This window comes from Canis lupus, chromosome 2 (genome assembly GCF_048164855.1).
Source record: "Canis lupus baileyi chromosome 2, mCanLup2.hap1, whole genome shotgun sequence".
Taxonomy (NCBI): Eukaryota; Metazoa; Chordata; class Mammalia; order Carnivora; family Canidae; genus Canis; species Canis lupus.
The window spans coordinates 31,837,034-31,851,784 of NC_132839.1; the positions used below are offsets into that span (position 1 = coordinate 31,837,034).

Below are 14,751 nucleotides of genomic sequence, written 5' to 3' on the forward strand. Positions count from 1 at the left end.
CTCCCGTATGACCCCCACATGACCTGCTTATTGCTTAAGGCGCTGCCCCCCCCCCAGTCAAGCCGCTGGACACTCCCTAATCGGAAATTGGCTCATAACAATGTAACCCTGCTTTGTGCCCACAGTTTTGGCGCCAAACTGCGTGCCAATTCTGACCAAAGTAATAGGCCAGCTCAAATGGATACTATAGGGTAAGATGTAATTCAATTGGCCACCTGCGTGTGGACCGACATGACTGTGCAACTTTCTGTGTATCCCATGGGCCACTGGCCCCTATAAAGCTGCTACACCTCTTAGTCTCGGGGTCCAAGTCCCTGCTCTGCTGGGTCGGGTATACTTGGACCCAAGCTCAAGCTTGTAAATAAACCCCCTTGTGTTTGCATAGGTGTCGGCTCCTCGGTGGTTTCTGGGATTCACAATCTTGGGCACAACAGTGTGTACGAGTGGGAGTGGGGGTCCCAGAAGAAAAAGAGTAAGGAAAATACGTGCGTTCCGCCTGGAAATTTTTAGGGCAACTTGAACTTGTTCAGAACCACCCCTAATCCCATCGTGCGCTGAACTGTAAGGAAGTACATCCAGTTCCCAGGTACCCGGCTCAGCTGATGCTGGGCACCCAAGGGGCTTCCCACCGAGATGCGGTCGCTGCCAATGGCGAAGGCGACAAGGGCCTCCTCTGCTGCAGAAAAACATTTTCTTTTCTTTTTAAAAAAGATTTTATTTATTCATGAGAAACCCACACACAGAGAGAGAGAGAGGCAGAGGGAGAAGCAGGCTCCATGCAGGGAGCCCGACGTGTGACTCGATCCTGGGACTCCAGGATCATGCCCCGGGCTGAAGGCAGGCGCTAAACCCACTGAGCCACCCAGGGATCCCAAGAAACATTTTCAAATCCAAAAGATTCTGACTTCATCATTCACAGCAAGGGCGGCTCCTTCGGCAGACGTGCCCTGCTGAGCTGCTCCTACGGGGCCCATCGCAGGTGTTCCCGTTGTCTCCACCCCAAGGTCGTGCACAAACCTGCTCTCCAGCAGTCGGGTCCCACCCGTCCCCCTCACGTGTTCCTGAACTACACGCCGAACACCTGCTGGGGGCGGGCCCTTTTCAGGAGGTGGGGATTCGGTGGCAAACACGGCCCATTCTCAGGAATCTTCAAAACGAGTGGGGTAAGGAGATACTGATTTTTTTTTTTAAATCACAATATAAATATACAAATTGTGAGGAGAGCTCTGGAGGAAAAAGTGGTTCAAAGCACATGCGGGATGTGGAGAGGGCGGCGCTTCCCGAGGAAAGCAGAGGACTCGGCCGAGGGGCAGCGAGCGCTCCGCCTGCGGAGCCGCGTGGGCCCTCCCCGGACCCCTCGTGCGCGGCGGGGCACCCGCGCACCCCAGCGGGCCCGCCGCGGCAGGCCTCGGCATTTAAACACAAAGAAGTCATTTAGTTCAGGGACTTTAATGACTTTCTAAAACTCATCCCTTAGGTTTTATTTCTCAAAATTAGACTCAGTCTCCAAAAGCAGAAAGGGCTCCTCCCGCGTGAACTCCGCGCGCAGGGCCCATGGGGACCCCGCCCCCCCGTGGCCAGCCCCACGGCACCAGGGTCGAAGCCCCCGGCGCTCGGCTTTCCGGGAGGAGCCACGGCTCCGGGGGCGGCGGACGGACAGACGGGCGGACGGGCGGAGCCACGGCCCCGGGGGCGGCGGACGGACAGACGGGCGGACGGGCGGAGCCACGGCCCCGGGGGCGGCGGACGGACGGACGGGCGGGTGGAGCCACGGCCCCGGGGGCGGGGTCCGTGCGGCCACCCTGGGGGCCGCGCGCCAGAAGCTGCGCGGAGCCGCGGGAGGCGGGCGGGGGCCCCATCACCCGGCAGCGAATGCGGTGACGGAGGAGAACTATTTAGAAAGGAAAACCCAGGGATCCCTGGGGGCGCAGCGGTTTGGCGCCTGCCTTTGGCCCAGGGCGCGATCCTGGAGACCCGGGATTGAGTCCCACGTCGGGCTCCCGGTGCATGGAGCCTGCCTCTCTCTCTCTCTCTCTCTCTCTCTCTCTCTCTCTCTGTGACTATCATAAATTAATTAATTAAAAAAAAAAGAAAAGAAAATCCAACACGTTTTGGGTTATTTTGAGAGCCTCCTGGTTACTTCCCGTAAGAGTAGAGTCGTGGGTAACACACGCCTCAGGCAAACCCGAGGCACCTCCCTGTTTCCTGTTTCTAAGAAGCACGAGGCGGACCGGCCGAGGCTCCCCCCGCACCCCGCGCCCCCGCCCGGCCGAGGCTCCCCCCGCACCCCGCAAGTCCCCCCGCGGGCCGCGTCCCCATCCCCGCCGCAGGACCCCGCCTCTCCGGCCGTGCGCACCGCGCCCTCCGCTCCGGGGCGCCGGCGGGGTCTGGAGGAGAGCGCCCCGGCCAGGCCGCCTCTGCGCGGCCCGTGAACCCGGGCGGGCGGGCCCGAGGCACACCCAGCGCGTTGGAGCTTTCAAATGACCGAAGTCCCGGCTGACGTCCGACTGCGACCCCTAACAGACCCGGAGGGGACCCTCGTAGCCGAGCCCAAGCCCCAGAGCCGCGAACGACAGCAGCCCGCCGCGGTCCCAGCCACGCACGGAGTGGGCAGGCCCGGGAGCAACGCTAAGAGGCCGACAGGACCCGTACACGCGACCACCCGGACGCCAGCTTGAGCTGCTACCAAATGTCTACGACCCTGGGTAAGTGGCCTCTCAAGTACGGGCTTCTTGGTCTTCATCGGTACAAAAGGATGTAACTCCCTATATTAGTCTTTATTGCTGCTAATAACAAATTGCTACAAGCTCAGAGGCTTAAATGATACGCATGAATTATGTTACAATTCTAGAAGTCTGAAGTCTGAACTGCATCTCACCCGTCTAAAATAAAGGCCTTTCTGGAGGCTCTTGGGAAAATCCACTTCTTTGACCTTTCCGGGTTGTGGAAGCTGCTCACACCCTGTGGCTCATGGCCAGTAAGGGTGCGCTAAGGCCTTCTCACCTTGCATCACTCTGACCTCCTCACCTGCCTTCCTCTTCCACTTTGAAACACCCTTGTAATGACATTGGGTCCAACTGGATAACTGAGGACAATCTCATCTTAAGGTCAGATGATTAGCAACCTGAATACTGTGTGCAAGCTAAATCCTGGTCTGCCCTGTAACATCACTTACCCACAGGTTCCAAGGATTAGGATGTGGACATCCTTGGAGTGAGGGGGCTTTATTCTGTTGACTGTACCCTCCTACCTCTTTTCCTCAAGCCATTGTAATATTGAGAGGATAAATGAGCTAGTAAATGAGCTAGTAAATACAGTAATCAATTATCATGTTACTCACTTCACACACACACACAAATTGAGCACTTATTATGTGCCAGGCACTATCTTAGATAGCGGGTAGCTATGATGGTAAACAAGATCTCCCATATTACACTGCAGTAGACGTGACCATCGGTTGACCTATAGCTTGGCAGACAGATGAGTAAATCTGTAGACTGAGAATAAATCCATTTACTAGAACTAGATGTTAGTAGAGGAGTAGCTAGTACCAAGTGCAACAACACAAAGTAAATCAGGAGAACTGGATGGCTACTTTCTGATGAGTGATCAAGAAAATCCTCTGGGATAGGGTGACATTGGGACTGAGATCAGAATGGTAACAAGTGCCCCCAGTGAGAAAAATCTGAATCAGAAACAAGCTTGTGTAGAATCCAAAGCCAAGAAGTAGTACGAAGAGCTGTGGGACTCTGGCATTTTACCCAGAGGCATTATAGGCATTATGTGTAGGGCTACAGAATTTTTTAAGAGCCAAAGAAATGTTTAAAACCTTTAAACATTTTTTTTAAATGTTTTAAACCTTTAAACCTTGGCTCTTGGTTAAGAGCCAAGAAATGTTTAAAACCTTTACCAGGGCAGTTCCCTCCCGGTGGCTCAGCGGTTGAGCGTCTGCCTTAGGCCCAGGGTGTGATCCTAGAGACCAGGGATCGAGTCCCACGTCGGGCTCCCTGCATGGAGCCTGCTTCTCCCTCTGCCTGTGTCTCTGCTTCTCTCTCTCTCTCTGTGTTGCTCATGAATAAATAAAATCTTAAAAAAAAAAAAAAACCTTTACCAAAAAAAATTATTGATTCCAAAATACCAAAAGAAAACAGTGAAATTTAAGTGAATGTTTAATTGACATATTCATATCTCATTGGTTGTTAAATGTAATAGTCATAAAATATTCATTACATTTGTAAACAATTTGTAGGTTAAATTTTTTCGCCTTTTCAAATTCTCAAGTATACGCAGAGTTCTAAGAAACCAGAGTTCATCATATATTAGGAGACTTTATCATGGCCAAATGATTATCAAAGCACTAATAAAAAACCTTTAAAAATAATTTACAGCAAAAAAAAATTTTTTTTAATATTGGGGCATTTAAATATGTTTGATAAGATGTAAGGGCAGGGCCTCCAAAAATAAGTTGTTGGGCATACAAAAGTCTTCACTGGAGCAGGAGCATTTAGTATGACCCTGAAGGAAACCTACTGCCCAAACTCCAGGCAGCATAACATCCAACACAAATGGTGGAAGCCTCTGCTGTCAGCTAAATCCATAATCTCCAATTACCTTCCCAGAAATGGCCCAGTCCTTTACCCCTTCCCTTTGTGCGCATTGGGGCACAAAACCAATCTCCTAGGCAGAAAGACTAATCACTGTCAAGAGGTGAAGCATTTCTGAGATCAAATACAGCAGTCACCTACAGATGGAAGAGCACAATAAGCCTAACACTTCCCCACAGTAACATGTCCATACTGCTGGCTTCTTGTTGCACACTCCCTGTTCCCCCCAGGTCTTCACCGGGTTAGGCGGAGACAGGTATGAACAATCAGTGGGAGCTGAGGCTATTGATCCAGGAAGTGTGCTGATGAATGCAGGGGAAAACTCAAGAAAATGTAAAAGCTGGAAAATGGACTCAGGACAATTTCCAGGCTGCCTAGATGAGGCCGAGGCTGTAAGGATAAGGACAACGCAGTGTCTGCAGTCCTAGTTGGGTGGGGAGATTATGAGCATGTGAAAGCCATCACGAACCAAAACCTCTCTGGAGGCTAAAGAGAATGGTACAGAAGGGGGAGTGTGTATAGAACAACGGAGTTAGCCGAAGGAGTGAGGCCAGCAGGACCCTGAAAATGAGGGAGGCTTTGCAGGAACTCCAGGCTGGCTGTAGACTGGGGGCAGGGAGGCACCTGTGAACACTTGAAAACCAGCACAGCTCTCTATACCGGAGTATTTCGTGGGCCCCATGAATTCTTAACGTGGTGTTCATTTACTGCATAAATAAACTGCAACTCCAGCGGGAATCAACTCACCAGTATCTTTATTTTCTACTCTCTCTCACAATCTTGTCCATGCGTATATAAGTTTTAGACAGTGAAGATGTGCATACAAATAGTTTTTTTCTGTTACTATTCCATCATGAACATGTTTATATTGCAGTATATTTAGTATTTATCAGTAATATTTTTAATGGCTATATAATTTTTTTAAGAAAAAGGTACACCAAACTTTTATTTGGCTTTCTCCTAGAATTCATGGCACGGATAGGTTGTATTTGCTATTGGAAGTAACTTGATCATCTATCCTAATCCATGTAGATTTTTCCCTTTTTAAGAGTATTCCCTTAACAGAATTTTTTCAAGCCTGGGTGAAAGGAAAGGGACAAATTGCTTTTCAAAAGCATTGTACAAATGTACACTTCCATCAGCAGAATACAAGAGTATAAAACATTACCAGTTTGGGACTTTATTACCAATCCTAGTGTTTACCTTTGTACCTTTTGAAAATGGATTGTTTCTACAGACATACCTTGTTTTATTGATTTGCTTTATTGCACTGCACAGATCTTACATATATATATATATATATATATATATATATATATATATATTTTTTTTTTTTTTTTTTTTTTTTTTTTTTTAACAAGGTGAAGGCACAAGACTTCAGTGGAGGAAGTAACTGCAGATGTGGTGGAAATAGTAAGAGAAATAGAATGAGAAGTGGAGCCTGACAATGGACCTAATAGTTGCCATATTGTGATAAAACTAAGAGATGGGGAGTTGCTTCTTACAGATGAGCAAAGAAAGTGGCTTCTTGAGATGGAAACTACTCCCGGTGAAGCTGCTATAAAGATTACTGAAACAAAACAAAACAAAACAAAAGATTACTGAAACAACAACAAAGGACTTCGAATACTGAATAAATTTAGTTGATAAAGTAGGGGCAGGGTTTGAGAAGACTGATTCCAATTTTTTTTTTTTACATATTTTATTTATTTATTCATGAGAGAGAGAGAGAGCGAGAGGCAGAGACACAGGCAGAGGGAGAAGCAGGCTCCATGCAGGGAGCCCGACGTGGGACTCGATCTCCGGTCTCCAGGATCACACCCTGGGCCTAAGGCAGACGCTCAACCACTGAGCCACCCAGGCGTCCCTGATTCCAATTTTTAATTAAGTTCTACTGTGAGTTAAAATGCCAACCAGCATCCATACTACAGAGAAATGGTTCACAAAAGGAAGAGTCAATCAAGGCAACAAACTTCACTGCTGCCTCGTTTTAAGAAACTGTGACAACCACCTCAACCTTCAGCAACCATCATCCTGACCAGTTGGCAGCCACCATCAAGGCCTGACCCTCTGCCAGTGAAAAGATTATGACTTTCTGAAAGCTCAGAGGATGCTTAGCCTTTTTCAGCAATAAAGTTTTTCTTAATTAAGGTATGTACATTGTTTTATTTTTTGGGGGGGGAGGGAGCATAATGCTATTGCATACTTAACAGACCACAATATGGTGTAAACATAACTTTTATATGCCCTGGGAAACCAAAAAATTAATTTTACTTTATTTCAATACTCTTTACAATGGTCTGGAACCAAACCCACAATATCTTTAAGGTTTGCCTGTACATGGTGCTGATACGGAGAAAGCTCTAAGATATACTGGCACTTACAAAACAAACAAAAAACCCCACCAAGGTGTAGAGCAGCAGGTCCATGTAGTTAGTGTGCTACCATTTATGTGGTGTCAGTACTTACCCATGTGTGTGCTTCACACTGTCCATATAAATGCATGGAAAATTCCTGTTAGATTAAATCAACTATTAATCACATTAGTTCTGAGGAGGTGAAATTAAGATATGTAGTTGGAATATACCCTTTGGTGCTATTCACATTTTTTGGTATTTTCACAGTAATTTAAAATTATTCAGAAAAATAGAAAAAGAAAGTAAAACCACCTGAAAGGCAAGACCATCACAATGGTCTGAATCCTTACCATTGCTACTGACTAGTCGGATAAACCTGAATGAGTTCTTTAACTTTTCTAAATATGCTTCCTCAAGAAATGAAGATAAGGGATAAAACACCTTAGCACCATGTCTAAACACAAAAGCATTCTATATTTATTAGAACACACCATCGTGTCTTCTTCAAGCCCCAGACTGATCTCTTGGGTTTTTACACAATAATGCTTTTTTTCAGCATTTACTGTGTATAAGCCAGGCATGGACGGTTGTTAGGGAGAAAACAAGGTAGAATGAGAATGTCTCTGTATGTGAGAAGTAATAACAACTATCTGATCCTTTTGCCCTTGTTTTCAATTATTCCTTCCCCAATAAATAGGAAGAAGGGCAATGCTTTCAAGGAGACAATACTTAGGGGAATTTCAGAGGTAAATCATTAATTCTTACCTCAAATAAAGCAAATTATGAATATTAATCCTACAAAAGGTTAGTGAGTGGATCAGTTCAGGACCAGATTGCCCAAAGAACATTCTGAGTCCGCCTCCACTATGTGAGCGAACACGCCATGGGCCACATACTTTATTTGGAATGTTGACATCACTTCCTGCTGCCAGAAGCACTTTGCTGCACTGTTTATGGCCTCCTTTAACAGCCAGAAAGAACAGTGTTTCTCCATTCTAAAAAAAAGGGGAAAAAATTTAAATGAATTGCCCTTTGGCATAGAATGAAATTACTTGAGAAACAGCATACTTTCTCTATACCTTTTATGCATTACCCTTAATGGATAGCATTTATTGAGCATCTCTATGCCAACTTATATTGCCAAGACTATATGCCGTAGCATAGTTAAATGCACAACTCTGTGAGGTCAGGATTAATATTACCCCATTTTACAGATAAGGAAGCTAAGGCTTACCTGAAAAGTGACAAAGCCGGGATGCAAATTCAGCTGTTTGGCTCCAAAGCCTGCACCCTTACCTATCCTGTCATGCTGCCTCATTTCAGGCTTTCCAGCCACCATTTATATTCCTAATCTTTATTAATTTATCCAGTAAACATTTATTAGACTCTGATTGCCTGTTGGGCAAAGGCATTGGGATTGAAAAGATGAATAGTACAAACTCTGCCCACAAGAAGGGAACAACCTAGTGAGCAAGACAATCACAAAATACTCATAATGCAGTACAAAATATACAAAAACATACACAGATACAAATGGTACACATTTATACCAAGTACAGCTTTCATGTTTAAAACTGATTTAAGCTGATGTGTGTCATTTAAAAAAAAAAACAGTAATAAAAACAGTAATTAGGTTTCCTGAAACTCATTATGACAAATGCTAGTAGGACAAAGTAAGAGCTTAGTTTAGGCCAAAACACAAAAAGAAAAAACTGGTATCATACAATATGTGACGAACTCTCCCTCCTCATGAAAACTCTTTCCTAAAAATACTGGGAAGAAATGCAGAATTCCCTCCCATCCCTAACCATTTCCGCCCCCTTGGGCATTATTCTACTTAACAAATGCATTAGGTTAAGTTCAGAAGGTTTTACTTGTAGTTAATTAGATATGAACAATCATGTTAAGAGGAATGCAAAAACATGGAACCAATGTTTCCATCCCAATGAGCCGGAAAAACGGTTTCCAGGCTGCTTTACCTGAGTGCCTGGGACAGCCGTCTGTTACAGAGGAATTTATCCTCATAATATGCCTTCTCGTTTTCCAGGAAAAGAGATGCCAAATGGCAAACCACAGTGGGAAAAGCATTAGCAAAAATATGTGAAGGAAAAAATGCACATCTTTAAAATATCAGGAGTCTAACACACATTTATACCTTTGACCCAACAATCCTACTTCTAGGAATATACCCAAAGGAAATAGTGAGGAATTCAGACTACAGTTTTTATACAAAAGGTTCATGACAGCATTACTTCTAAGAAAAGAAAAATGAAATAAAGGAAATAAATGTCCAAGAGCTGAAAAATAGTCAAATGAACTCTGAGCAGCCAATAAAAATATATATTCATAGGACCACAAAGAAAATTATATCTCCAAAATAATCATTTCAGTGTGGAAAAAATACAAGAACTACTATTTATATTTATTTTTTACCTTGAATTTTTAAAATGTATATTTCTGGTATATGTTTTGTAATGTATTAATTAAATCATAAGTGTACATGTGACAGATGCACGCCCAAACCTTCTTTACTGATAGAGGAGTTTGCTTCCAAGACTGCTTAGAGACAACTCCTCTATAGTATCTTCATAGGGGTCATTCCAACTAGTCTGGCAACAGCTTACAACAGGAAACAGGGCAGCCCAAGGCCGTATGAGTATCATGGGCCTTATCCAGAAGGCTAATATTGTTGCTAGTCATTATTTTGTGCAGATGAAATTTCACATAATCTGCAACTACAGTTTGTTGGACCTTATGAGATCTCTCCAATGTGCCCTAACTCAAAAATAGCTAAAAGGTGGGTGAAATCCAAGTGCACAAATTCCAGTAGTAAAGTATTAGAACAGAATATGACTAAGACTTCAATAAATCCTGTTTCTATAGGACTCGATCTCTATATTGGTTTGTGAAGGACAATCACAACTAGGATTTACCATAGGTAATTCATGTTGTTGTTTTAGTTTTCACACATCACTCATAGCTTTTATTCAAAAAGACCAAAGTCCTGAGATCTTCTTTAACTAGGTTTAAACCAATTAAACCTGATCATCATTATGCCAGATGGACAGAAAAGATTGAATGCCACAAAAGTAAACAAATGAAGGCTCTATTTTTATCCATGATCCTCAAGTGCAAGTTTGGCTTAACTTCTCCCAGAAACTTGAAGAGAATAAAACAAGGATACAATATACACCACTGATATGAAAGATAACCATGAATTCATATACTACACCAGATCACACCAATGATTAACAACAGATGCCATATGTTGCACGCTTACCGTGTGCCAGGCACTGTTCTCAGTGCTAAGTGTGTGATACGGCCACCCCATTTAAACCTCACTATGGGGGTACTGGGTGACTCAGCTGGTTAAGTGGCTGCCTTCAGCTCAGGTCATGATCTCAGGGTTCTGAGATCAGGCCCAGCGTTGGGCTCCCTGCTCAGCAGGGAGCCTTGCTCCTCCCTCTCCCTCTATGCACTCACTCTTTCTGTCTCTGTCTTGTGCATGCTTGCTCTCTCTCGCACTCTTTCTCTCTCCCTCAAGGAAGTAAGTAAATAATAAATAAAATAAACCTCACTGTGGCCTTATGAAGCTATGTGACAGATGAGGAAACTAAGGCTAAGAGGGGCTAAGGACTGAACCCAGGATCACCTATCTAGATGAGTTATGGAGCCAGGACCTGACCCACACAGTTAGGGACCGGCTTTTCATCTCTGGGTGCACAGGTCCAGGGACTAGCCCAGTGGGCTTCTCTGCTCCAAAGGGAACACCGACTTGGCCCAGGCATCACAGAGGCTCACTTTCATATCTTCACATTTTCATTATGTTGTCCGCAGTTGCTACTTTTGGTCTTAAGCCACCAATTCTAACTCCCGTCTTGTTTTAACACATCTGAGATCAGGATGCACCTCATAATCTCAGTCAGCAGGGAGCAGATGTGATACCATTGTCACTGCTTGCAGTGTGCATTGAATTAGAAAGGGTGTAGGCTTAGAAGAAAATCTCAGAAACCACAGTGGGGTACCCTTTAAAAATGCTTGCTCATGTATTTATCTCCAACGTTCACCAAAAATCAACAGGAGTACTCTTGAGAATAGATTGATATGAAATGGAATGGAAAAATTAGGCAACATCCAGAGAACTTAGCTTAAGAAGGATGCTTAGGTGTGATTTGTTGGGAAGGAAAGTTCAAATGTAGAATTTTCTGTCATTTCTTCAGTTCCTCACACTACCATTAGAGGCTCCATTTGCAATAGCCAAAATGTCATCAAGAAAATTGAAAGACTCACAGAAGACTTCATTTTCTAACCCCAGATATTTTTTTTAAATGTTATTTATTTATATTGAGAGAGAGGGTGCACACTCCCATGCATGCACAAGCAGGGGAAGGGGCAGAGGGGGAGGGAGAGAAAGAGAATCTCAAGCAGACTCTGTGCTGAGCATGTAGCCCTACTCAGGGCTCAAGGCAGGGTTGATCTGATGACCCTGAGATCATGTCCTGAGCTGAAACCAAGAGTCAGACACTTACCTGACTGAGCCACCAGGCACCCCTCTAACTCCAGATATTTAAAAGAAGGAAAAGGAAGTTGGGTGGCAAAACGGAAGCAAAAGTATTTTCTTTAAAGAAAACACAAATTGGCTTGGATGGTTATTAACCAAAAGCTTAGCAAGATGTTTGAAATGTGGAAAACAAGATGCAAGCCTTTTTTAAAGAAGGTTCCTAAATCTGAGATTTGCTATCTGATCTCTTGGTAATGAAAAGATCATGGAGACTGTTAACTTGAGACAATAGGACATGATTCCCCATCACCTGGGGAAAAAAGCAAGGAAAAATGCTGAAATAATAAATGGCAAAAAAAAAAAATGTCTACAAGGATCAGCCCTGTGAAACTCTATACTAATGCATATATGGAAGCTAGAGAAACAAAGTAATACAAGAAGTTCGCCTAATTCATTATTCTTGAGCCAGACAGGTTTGCCAATGAGTCCTATGTCCCTACCCTTCAACCCTGAAAGGCCTAGCTCTTCATCGTCATGAATTCACTAAGGAAAGGCAAAGAGAGGGGGAGACTGCTTAGGCCACCAGTTTTCTGATTACCTGCAAGTTATTAGACATTAATTGAAAAACAATTTAGTTTTGAGCCATGAACAACACTTTGGAAATGACAGACCAAAAATTATTGTGCCTTTTTTTTTTTAAGATATTATTTATTTATTCATGAGAAACCCACAGAGGGAGGCAGAGACACAGGCAGGGGGAGAAGCAGGCTCCTCGCAGGGAGGAGCCCAATGTGGGACTTGATCCCAGGACTCCAGGATCACACCCTGAGCCAAAGGCAGATGCTTAACCACTGAGCCACCCAGGCATCCCTTGTGTTTGGTTTATACAAATATCTACAAATGGTGATAATGGCTAAAGGTTCATATTTTTTAAAAAATCACAAAAAAGAAGTGTGGGAGACACAATTATATACTATATGAAAACATTTAGTTGCATATCCTTATAAATTATTTATTTATGCAAGAATCATTGACCATCAATGATTGATGCAGATATTATGCTCAGCAACAGAAGACCAAGGTGAACAATACACTGTCTCATCCTCAAGAAGCTCAGAGTCCAAAAGAGAAGATGGACACATGAGTAAATAATTATAATGAAATGCAGCAAATGAGTGCTGGTAATATGCAGGGGTGTATGAATGTGTGTTTGTGGTCAGGAGGCAGGCGACAAGAAATGGTGGAGGAAGGCCTTTTAAGTTTGCTGATGCACTGGAATGGGAGAAAAAAGCACTGGTGGTGACATTTCCTGCCCACCATCTTTTCCACAGGGGATCCCGTGCCCCATTTTTACAGAAATGTTAATCCCGCTTCTTTCACCCTGTTTGGTTCAGGGATGTTCACATGCCACGCCAGGCCAATCAGAGTCAACTGCGGGTTATTTTTCTGGTATATTCTATTTGTACTCTAAAGTCACCAACTAAGCTGTCATCAGCCCTCTTTGTCACCTGACAAGGAGAACCCGCCTAAGAATGAATCAAGCACAGACAGTGTCAAGCACAGATGAAAACCAGAAAAAGAGACAAGAGCCCTGCTGACATCACATGCACAGCTGGATTCAGACATGCCTGAGGGTACCTGTGCGTGAAGTTTTTACCTGAATGAGTCAATAAATTCCTTTTTTTTTTTTTCTAAAAGTAGTTGGAGTTGAGCTTCTGTCACCTTTTGCTAGCAGGGCTTCCTTAAACCAACTGCTCTATCTCAAAGAATTATGAGGGTGACTTCAAAGCCCACCAAGAAGGTCTCTTTGGCTTCAACTAAACATTTGAGAATCACAGAATTCTCACAGGCCACACCTGACACCAGTATCCTCCGAAGATGGAGGACACAAACCAGAGCCTGCCAACGTCGGCAATTCCTCTTCATACCACGTCCCACTCAGCTGTACAGGGGCTGTTGGCTTTGACCCCCCAGGGGACAGCTCAGTGGCAAGGTGACAAATCCACACTGGGCAGGTATTGGAGCCACCCTGGCTCTAAGGCTGGTGCCCCACAGGAACAACTATCTCCTGTGACAACCCCTCAAGTATAGCTTCCAGGTCCTGCAAGGGACAGAACCAGTCAGTTACAAGAGTCACTACCCTCAGAGAAGCCCAAAGTATGGCTTCTCCTTCTGGTGTTTATAGGTCATCTGTAGTTCCTCCAAGTCCACATGCAACTTGCTTAGAAGGGGTCATTTTATCATGAGCAATGCTTATCTTGTTTGCAGTGACACAGTCAGAAAGCTTACCGAAGCTTAAGTTCTCATGTAGAAGGAAAAGAGGTTTTGTTAGCCCTTTACCCACAGAGACCATACCTGAGGGTGGTGGGGCCTAGAGTAGACGTCTGCTGATTTCGTCTCTATGTTTCTTTCTTCTGGCAACAGCAGCTTCGTTTTACTTAAGAGAACTTCCCTAATTACACACGTGTATACTCTACTGTTTATCCATTTAGTGCTGTCAACTGTCACATGCAGTGACCATGCTGGTCAGTGACTGCTTCAGGATTGGACAGATGATTCAGACAGGGCCAAACAGAATTGTTCCTGAGATTTATATATGAATGTTTGATGAGAGGAATTTGCTTTCTTATGAATCAAAATACATGAGAATATCCATAAGAGGGGTGCCTGAGTGGCTCAAGTTAGTTAAGCATCTGACCCTTAGTTTTGGCTCAGGCCATGATCTCAGGGTCTTGAGATCAAACCCGGTGTCTTAAACTTTTTTTTTAAAAATTTTTATTTATTTATGATAGGCACACAGTGAGAGAGAGAGAGGCAGAGACATAGGCAGAGGGAGAAGCAGGCTCCATGCACCGGGAGCCTGATGTGGGATTCAATCCCGGATCTCCAGGATCATGCCCTGGGCCAAAGGCAGGCGCTAAACTGCTGTGCCACCCAGGGATCCCCGGTGTCTTAAACTTAAAAGGCCTAGCTCTTCATCGTCATGAATTCACTAAGGAAGGGCAAAGAGAGGGGGAGACTGCTTAGGCCACCAGTTTTCTGATTACCTGGCAAGTTATCATTCCACAGGGAGTCTGCTTGAGATTCTTTCCCTCTTCCAATGCCCCCCACCCTGCTCACGCACAAGTGCCTGTGCTCTCTCTCAAACAAAACAACTCTTTTAAAAAACAAATTTCCATAAGAATATCTTGAAACTACTAGCAGCCAGCTTTCCCACCAAGTGGAGAGTATATCTATCTATACCAATTCAGAGACAAGAGAGAGAAGAAAAATAAAGCTGGATCCAACC

The 14,751-nt window shown here is 44.4% G+C and overlaps 1 long non-coding RNA gene across 1 annotated transcript; it reads left to right on the forward strand.

The window, feature by feature from the left end:
* Nucleotides 1–817: 817 nt before the first annotated feature.
* LOC140615154 (uncharacterized) lies at nucleotides 818–6,758 on the forward strand. The gene is made up of 3 exons (XR_012015844.1): nucleotides 818–1,163; nucleotides 2,524–2,705; nucleotides 5,966–6,758. It is a non-coding gene; the product is annotated as an uncharacterized lncRNA (long non-coding RNA).
* The last annotated feature ends 7,993 nt before the right edge of the window (nucleotides 6,759–14,751 follow it).